This window comes from Phaeoacremonium minimum (genome assembly GCF_000392275.1).
Source record: "Phaeoacremonium minimum UCRPA7 unplaced genomic scaffold PA7_03_scaffold_265, whole genome shotgun sequence".
NCBI lineage: Eukaryota > Fungi > Ascomycota > Sordariomycetes > Togniniales > Togniniaceae > Phaeoacremonium > Phaeoacremonium minimum.
Window position 1 is genome coordinate 204,573 of NW_006921170.1, and position 8,224 is coordinate 212,796.

Consider the following 8,224-nt stretch of genomic DNA (forward strand, 5'->3'; position numbering starts at 1 on the left):
TTTCATCTTCATCATCTCCGTCATAGCTCGGTCTGACTTCTCCTTGTCGGGACCCCCCAAAAGCTTGGGCAAGATAATTGGGACGACCTGCCATGAAAGGCCATATTTGTCTGCAATCCATCCACATTGCCTTTTGGATTCATCACCCTCTTCGCCAAGCTTCTCCCAGTAGTAGTCAACCTCTTCTTGGTCCGCGCACATGACCTGGAAAGACACAGCTTCATTGAATTTGAAATGAGGTCCGCCGTTAAGTGCGACGAATGAGTGGCCGTTCAGTTCGAATTCTGCTGTCAAAACGCGACCTGCGGGCTGACCGTGCACTTCTTGCCCGGCTCCTGTATATCGATTGATACTGCTGACTCGCGAATTCTTGAAAATTGATACGTAATGGTTGGCTGCTTCTTCTGCCTTCCCATCGAACCAGAGACAAGTTGTAATCTTGTTGAAGTACATGATACTTCGCAATCGTTATTCTGTGGATTGAATGATTCTATTGTGTTTTTTGGCAGCTGATTTCCCGTGAGCAATGTAACTCCATAACCAACATGAGATTGCTGCAATATTGCAGTCTAAAATACTCCAGGAAATTTCACCTGCATTCTAGCATCAGTAAGACACGATTAACATTACACCGGGGGCCACTGGGTTGTGTTTTGGGAATATCATTGTATCATGATTCGTTTAGTAATCGTACCGAAAGTATGAGCGATGAGAGGCATCTATGGCAGAGTGGCTTGCAGCGATGGCGTTGCAGCCTAGTATCCCGCAGAAAAAGGAATGAGGGATCCTTGTGAATGATCGGCTACTCCTGCCATCAACCCATCAGAGAAGACTATCTAAGTATTCACGGACTACAAAACGGGCAAACTTCATTCCGAGAATTGGCTGATTGCTTTTCTCTGCGATCTTGGCAAATTAACACGCAAGGCATCCAACACTTGAGGTGTATTGCATTCTGTTGACCTCCTCATGTCAAAGAATGATCATCCTCTCTCACTCTATTGATTTCATTTGAGCAATGCCCCCCACTCCCCGCTCAGCAGACACTCGATGATGCATATCTTTAACTCGTCCAATATCCCCCATTACATTTGGAGAAGTCGTATTTCAGTGGCGGCGCACAGAGACAGAATCCAGGAGCATCAAATGGTGACCCTGCACCCAGGCCGCGTGGCCAACAACATTGGGTCGAACCTGGGACGTCCTTGCTTTCGCAAGTTGGACAGTCGTGTGTGATTGAACATCCGTCAGCTACTCGTTCTTTAGCAGCGGGAAATCGTGTGCATCTTATTATCCTACCTGTACGTATTGGGTTTGATGAGAAGTCTCTCTCGGAGATTGGAGTTGATACACCTTGGCAGACGAAAAGCACTGCGATGAGACCCCGGAACAAGATTGCTGCCGACATGGCTTGGAAAATTGATCGAGTGAGAAGGATTGAAACCTATAGAGTGAGGGTTGATACTGAGGGATAGGTAGCCTAGCACAGCTTCACGTTTTCGGTTCAACTGTCTTCATTTTGGCAATGTACTATGCAGCTTGTCGTTCTAATACTCAAGCAATGAGTTCGGCCGCATAGAGTGTGAAATGTACGGGTTATTGACAGCATCGAAAGATATATTGGATAGTGACGCGCCAAGCTGGGTGGAACACGGTCTTTCAACTATTTAGCCTACCATAAATTTGTTACAAGCAATTTCGGCACTTACGACCACGTCATTCTCGGATCCAAACGGCTGGGGAGTAGTAGTGTAGTCAGATTAATCGACGATGAAACTTTAATGCATAACATGATGCATAAAAGCAAGAAAAAAGAGAGGCATATGTCTACTCTATGGCAATACTGGAGCGGCACTTACTATCAGCAGCAGCTACGCTTGTCTTGGTGCGGCCCGAGCGCATCAGTGTGCCCTTGCTGGCAGTTCAGTCCTACAAATGCATTGCCATTTGCCATCAACATTAAACAAGGCTCTAAGCCCTCGAGTCAACAGACAAATTTTAGTACCAGTCTCACCAGTCTCACGCCACGATCTACACAAGTGATCTGTTAGTTAGATACCCAGGTAGAACAGCTCATGTGGAACGATGATCGCTCATCAAGTGATCGGGCTACTTGCAGATGGCCCACCAATGATATCGTTAGAATGGGAATCCTCTACTTTTTCCTCGCTGCAGATCAAGCCCTCAAAATCCAGCGGCAGTGCCAGCAATGGCCGACATACAGAGGACACAACAGTGCAATCTTTTGCACCTTCCTGTCGAATTGCTGAATTAAGTTTTCGAATTTCTTTGCCTTCATTGCCAGTCCGACCCGAATGTAGTAGCCGATTACGACACACCCGACGCTTGGGAGTCGAACAGAAGTTTAGCCCGGATTTGCCGCGTCTGTCGAACGACATGTTTAATTGCACAATCAATTCTCTTCCACTATTATGCCTCTGGAAATATGCAGAAGATAACTGGATTTCGTGAAATATCAAACATACCAGAAGAAGATGATCTTCTCCCAAGTTTTCTATGCAGTATTCTTCAACAGCCGAAATTATCTCGTGCTGTGAAAGTGTTGTCATTTGTTCCAGGATCATTTCCCAACGGCATGGCACATCACGCAGCGCAGTTGCTTATTCATGAAAGCTTCCGAATGGGGCTTACGCCACCCGTTAGTGATCTAAAGTTTCTACTCGAACATCTGCGACGTGATGGCCATGAGACAGTCGACAATTTATCGGAAAGTGAGGCGCGGCCGAACTCCATCTTCAGTGGTCGAGTACACCATTGGCTCCAAGGACTTGCTGTTTCGAACACACCATGCGTCGAGCAGCTTCACGTCAACTTCCGTCCTCCACGCTGGCTTGCTGCTCTCGCACCAAATGTGATACTAGACCGGCTGCGAATCTTCGCAATAACAGGACAAGGACCGCAATTCCTGGCTCCTCATATCTCAAGACTGGTCAATGCAGCTCCTAACTTGAAAACAATGTGCGGCTCTGACATGGACTTCAGTTTTGAAATGGGGATCAGACCGACCAGTCTGCAGAAGCTGTCTATCAACGGACCCACTTCAGGTGTCCTGCAAGTCCTTCTCTTCTATTGTCCGGAATTACAAGATCTAGAATACTACCAAGATCCATTCTTGCCTAGTATTGCACAGGAGACTGACTTTGAGATCGTGAGACATACTCTACGTCGCCTTTGCTTCTCTGTCGTGCCACACGCAGCTTATGCTGGGGTGCCAAGCCATGGACCACAGCCTCCATCTAGGGATACAAGCTACTTCACAATGCTCGCTGTTCTAGACAAGGTTGACTGTGGCGGTGGGCTGTCATTTCGGAAGTTCGGGCTTCGAGAAATTTTGGAGATCGACTATTTTTTGCTCTATGGACGAGCTAGGGAAGCGAACGAGGACGACGACGACGACACCAACTTCCAGCCTCGACTTGGCCGCATACTGCCCGACTCAATCCGAATTCTTCACATCGGGTTTGTGACCGACTGGAAGCACATGTGCGAAGAGTTGATTGCTTTCGCATTGGATCTTAAACGAGGCAGATTCCCCCATTTGGAGATTATTAGAGTCGACGTGGTCACGTCTTCTTGCATATTCCAATTTTATAGTGCAGTCGAGGCTGCCATGTCAGTAACAAAGGTCGACTTTGTTCTGGGGCTCTGCCCCACTTGTTCCGTCTCTAGAGGAATGCTTCCGGGGAGACCAGCTGGCGCTGATGATCCGCCTGACGGGATGGTGAACTATACGTTATGAAAAGGATGAGGGTCAAATCCTCCCTCACCTCTTTCAGTCTTGAACCGGCAACCGGAGATCATCGACCTCACTAAGAAGACTGATTGCTATCACCCACACTCGGCTACTGATCTTTGGGCCGAGTTGCATCGGATTTGGAGATGCTCTTATGGATAGTGTCGCCGACATGCACTTTAGCAGTCATCAAGATGGCTATCTCCATTTGTGTGCAGTCCGTCACTTTCGTAAAATTTCCATTGCCGATGGACTGGAACTATCTGGATGGGTTTCATTCATCCCACTCATCAGACCGGTTTTGGCCAAATCGACAACCGAGATACTGCCTCAGAACGAGAGTGAAGAATTTGAGGGCGGGAGGTACTGCCACCGTATCGCCAAACTCGCTGGGTATCATGTAGACCATGTCAGGCAAATCTCCGATGTTCCGTGAGTATGGTGTCGCAGCATTTACAATTCCGCTACTGCCTTGAGAGAATCCTCCACACAACAAGACATAATTGGCGCTTTATGGTGGTTTGGAATCCAGCTTCCAATGTTCGTCCCATTTCGAGGGTTCGTCCTCAAGCTTGCTCATTTAAACGCACCACCGTTGTCGAAATTCGGAGACGTATCACTGCGACACGCCTACTAGTTTTGCTAGAGGTGTGACCACATTGTCATAAAATTCTAGTGCAGGATGGGAGGGAAAGTCCGAAGCGTCACTAATGGCCTTCTTGTCGGCAAATTCCAGGCAGAATTTGACCGCATTATAGTAGGCAGACCCTACTCGAAAGGCAAGCTCGTTGTCTACCTTGTTGAGGACGCGATGCTTCAACAGGGCCGCGTGCGGCGCATAAAACACCTCCATATCTAGCGACAGCCTCATCGAAGTGTCTTTCGTACTAGATTTTGCATTGCTGCTTGAGGGCTTCCCATCAAGAAATGTGCTCAACGGGACCCACAGAGCGATTTCAACCAAGATAAGACCAAGGGAGTAGATGTCATATTGAATTTTGTATCCTTGGGCAGCTTCGCCCTGATAGCTTGGATGACGGTATATGGCCGTTGCTACGTCGCCTGACAACTTTGATTTGTCAATGGTTGACCATTCGCTCTCTTGACGCGAATAGTCAAAACCGCACAGCAACATGGATCGTAGGATCGCGTCTGTCTGTGCAGCGCCAGGTACTGGTGGCACAGTGTGAACACCAAAGATGATATTCTCGCTCCGTATGCCTTTATGGAGCCAACTACTGGAGTATAGTTCAGATAGCGTCGAACAAAGTCTGCTAGCCAGTGTGTATCTCTGTTCTAAAGGAGGTTTGAACTTTGCTTTGGGTTGTAGTAGAGACTGAAGAGAAACCGGCCGTGGAGGAAGAGGAAGCAGTAATGCTTTTGATGAGGGTGATGGAGACTCTGGTAGCTTGAGGACCATCCACCAGCAATAACGAGAAGGGTCATGAATGCAGCCTTCGGCCCATGGTGTCCTGAAATCGTGTGTCTTTGGCCGGGAAAGAAGCATCACAAGCCGCTGTATTCTTTGGACGAGTTTGATTTTGTCCTCTGGGCTAATATTCGAGTCAAAAACTTTTCGTTCTAGCAGATATGGGGATTCAGCTGTCGTCTTCGTCGTGATAAACCTGTTCATTGCCTGAAAGCCTTCAGGCAATACAAAAGTGGAAAGTGCTAATGGCGAAGGTGACATGGTGTAGCTGGGAGGCGGATGCCAGGGCAGATCTGTTGCCAAAGCCTTACTCTCCACTATTGATCGCTTGTATGAAGTGGCTGGGGCACTTTTGACAGCAGCGAGTAGTAGATCGAGTGACGCTTGATCCAGTACACTATCAACGAGGACGATATTGACCCTTTCGTCAGCGTCGCGAACTTTCTGTTGTTGAGATTCAGTCAGAAGTACATTGAGTTTCGAGATTCTTTCGCCTAGGCCAATAACTAGCTCGTCAAATTTCTTGAGGTCCTTTACTGCCCAGCGTATGCGTTTCCACGTGGATGTGCGCCTTTGATCGGTCAGGCCTAGCTTTTCGAAATCATCACTAGAGAGTATATCTGGCTGGTCATCGGACGGTTTTGACCTCCCAGATATTCGAATAGATCGTTGCATCCGTTCCACAAGACGACTGACTTTATCCGAAGTCGTAGGCAGCGCATCGGTCTCAGCTAGACCATATCGCCCGCTCAAAGAGTCAGCATCTTGGAATGAGGCTGTGATATCGTCTAAATGCCGTCTGATCACGTCGACAATTGGTAGTAATCTTTCAGGCAAAGATGGTTCTTCGTCATCACCGGGCACCAAGCCACTGTTCTCTCCCCAGATCTGTAAGCGGTATCGCTCCATTTCGAGATTGAGAACAATTCTCTCCGCGTCCGTAGAGTAGTTGAGGCCATTGCGGAAAGCTTTCACGGCAAAGCATGCGCCGCGAAAGGCGATATCGGCGATGGCAATATACGATCCTGGATCCATCTTGAGACTCTAAATGCAGTTGTAAAACCGCCTCGCTGCTCACTGGTGCCGAGATAGTTCGGCCGTTAGACGCGGTCTAGGTCTAGAGAGTCTAGATATTATAACGCGGTTTTAGAGGCCAACATGGCAAGCTTGACTTGACTGCGTCAAAAGCGGAGGCCTCGGTTTTGTGTCGCCTCCAGGTTCATGTATGGACTAGTGCCCTGCAGCAAGCCGATAGATCTCCAGGGGGCGGAGCTGCTAGCGCCAACGCGTCGGGCACGGCCAATTTCAGCCGCAACGGCCTATCCCGCCATTGAAAAGCACCTGAATGGAATGTAGCCTGCTCACCGACCTTCGACTCTCCACAGCCGCCCTTCGTGGATAATACGAAAATGACAAGCTATGTCTATCGATCTGCATTTTCGAATGACTCCTCGAATGCAACGTCATCCGAATCACCGGGCACTGGTGATGCAACTCCCGCGGACAGCCGTGCAGAAGGAGGACAGTCGGCTGTCAGGAAAGGTGGATTTGCCTCGTTCATCTGCCACGTCGCATACTTAGAGGAGTCAATTCGGTCTGGGGAGAAGACAACTTTCTTTGCCTGGGATCGCACAAAAACTGCCGCCAGAACTAGACTAGGATACGGTACATCATTCCTGGTCGATCGAGCAGAAGTGCTGCGTGAAGGCACTTCGGATGAAACTCCGGCTACTCTCTCGAGACCCAAGTATGTGGTCATCAAAACCGTGAGAGAAGATCCTCGGAATCCAAACCAATGGCGAGATGTTTTGTTTGAAATTAGAGTTCTGCTCCACCAACCCATTCGATACCACCCGAACATTGTGCGGCTTCTTGATGTTGGTTGGGATGCGTCCAGTGAAACCGGATCACTGTTTCCCAGCCTCATTCAAGAATACGCTGAGTTCGGAACATTAGATAAACTGCAGAATACCAATTCACCTCTTCCATTCAACATCAAACAAAAGCTGTGCTACGATGTTGGACGAGGCATATCGATTCTGCATGCCTGCGGCATCGTGCACGGGGATCTCAAACATGAGAACATTCTTATATTCGCGAATCGTTATCCAGACCCGCCCGGCCAACCCTACACGGCAAAGGTCGCCGACTTCGGCGGAACTGTCATGGACATGCGAGGAAGCGATGCTACTCATAGCGTGCCCATGAACACTTTTCCTTATGAAGCACCCGAGATTGGGCAGAAGTTGTCCGTCGAAGGCGTGAAGAAGACGGACGCATTCTCATATGGCATGCTGATATGGAGATGCATGCTAGACTGCGACGATCTGCTTGCAACTATTGGGTTTTCCACCGTTTTAGGGAGACCTACCGAGCAGGAGAGAGCTGCCCTAAATAGGCTCAAGATAACGGACGAGCTGCTTGAAAGGGCTATCGCCAGTCTTTCGAAACATGCCGCAACACGCAATCTGCCTTCAATTAGTCTTGGCCTTATTATAACCTCTCTAATGTTCACACTTCGGGGCGAGCCTAGTCACCGAGCTCTCGACCGAGCCCAAGCCAGAATGCGTGGAATGTCTGCATCCGACTCAACTGTTTATGTTGATATCAAGGACAAGGCGAATGCTAAGATGCTTGAAGGCCTGAAGCACCGTATCCCGGGAAGACACGGTATGGATATTGATAGTGTTGGCTACGCTTTAGGCCGACTAGTTGGAGATGACTACGATGCCCAAAACAATTTGCCAGGCTACCGACCAGACCTACCACATCCAGACACTGGTGGCTTTTTATTTGAGCCTCTTAGACTCAGGCGCCTTCTCGACTGGAATCAGCAAAAGGACATCGTGAAGGAATTTATTGCTGCTGCCAAAGCGCAACACTATGACGAAAGCACAACAGAAATGCAACCATGGAGCGCGGCCTTCTTTTTATATCAATGCTATCTATGTGGCTTTGGAGTCGGGTTCGATCCTGTACAAGCCTGCTATTGGCTTCGTCAAGCTGCCAATCCAAGTGAGGAAGCTGCAACAGTAGACTAT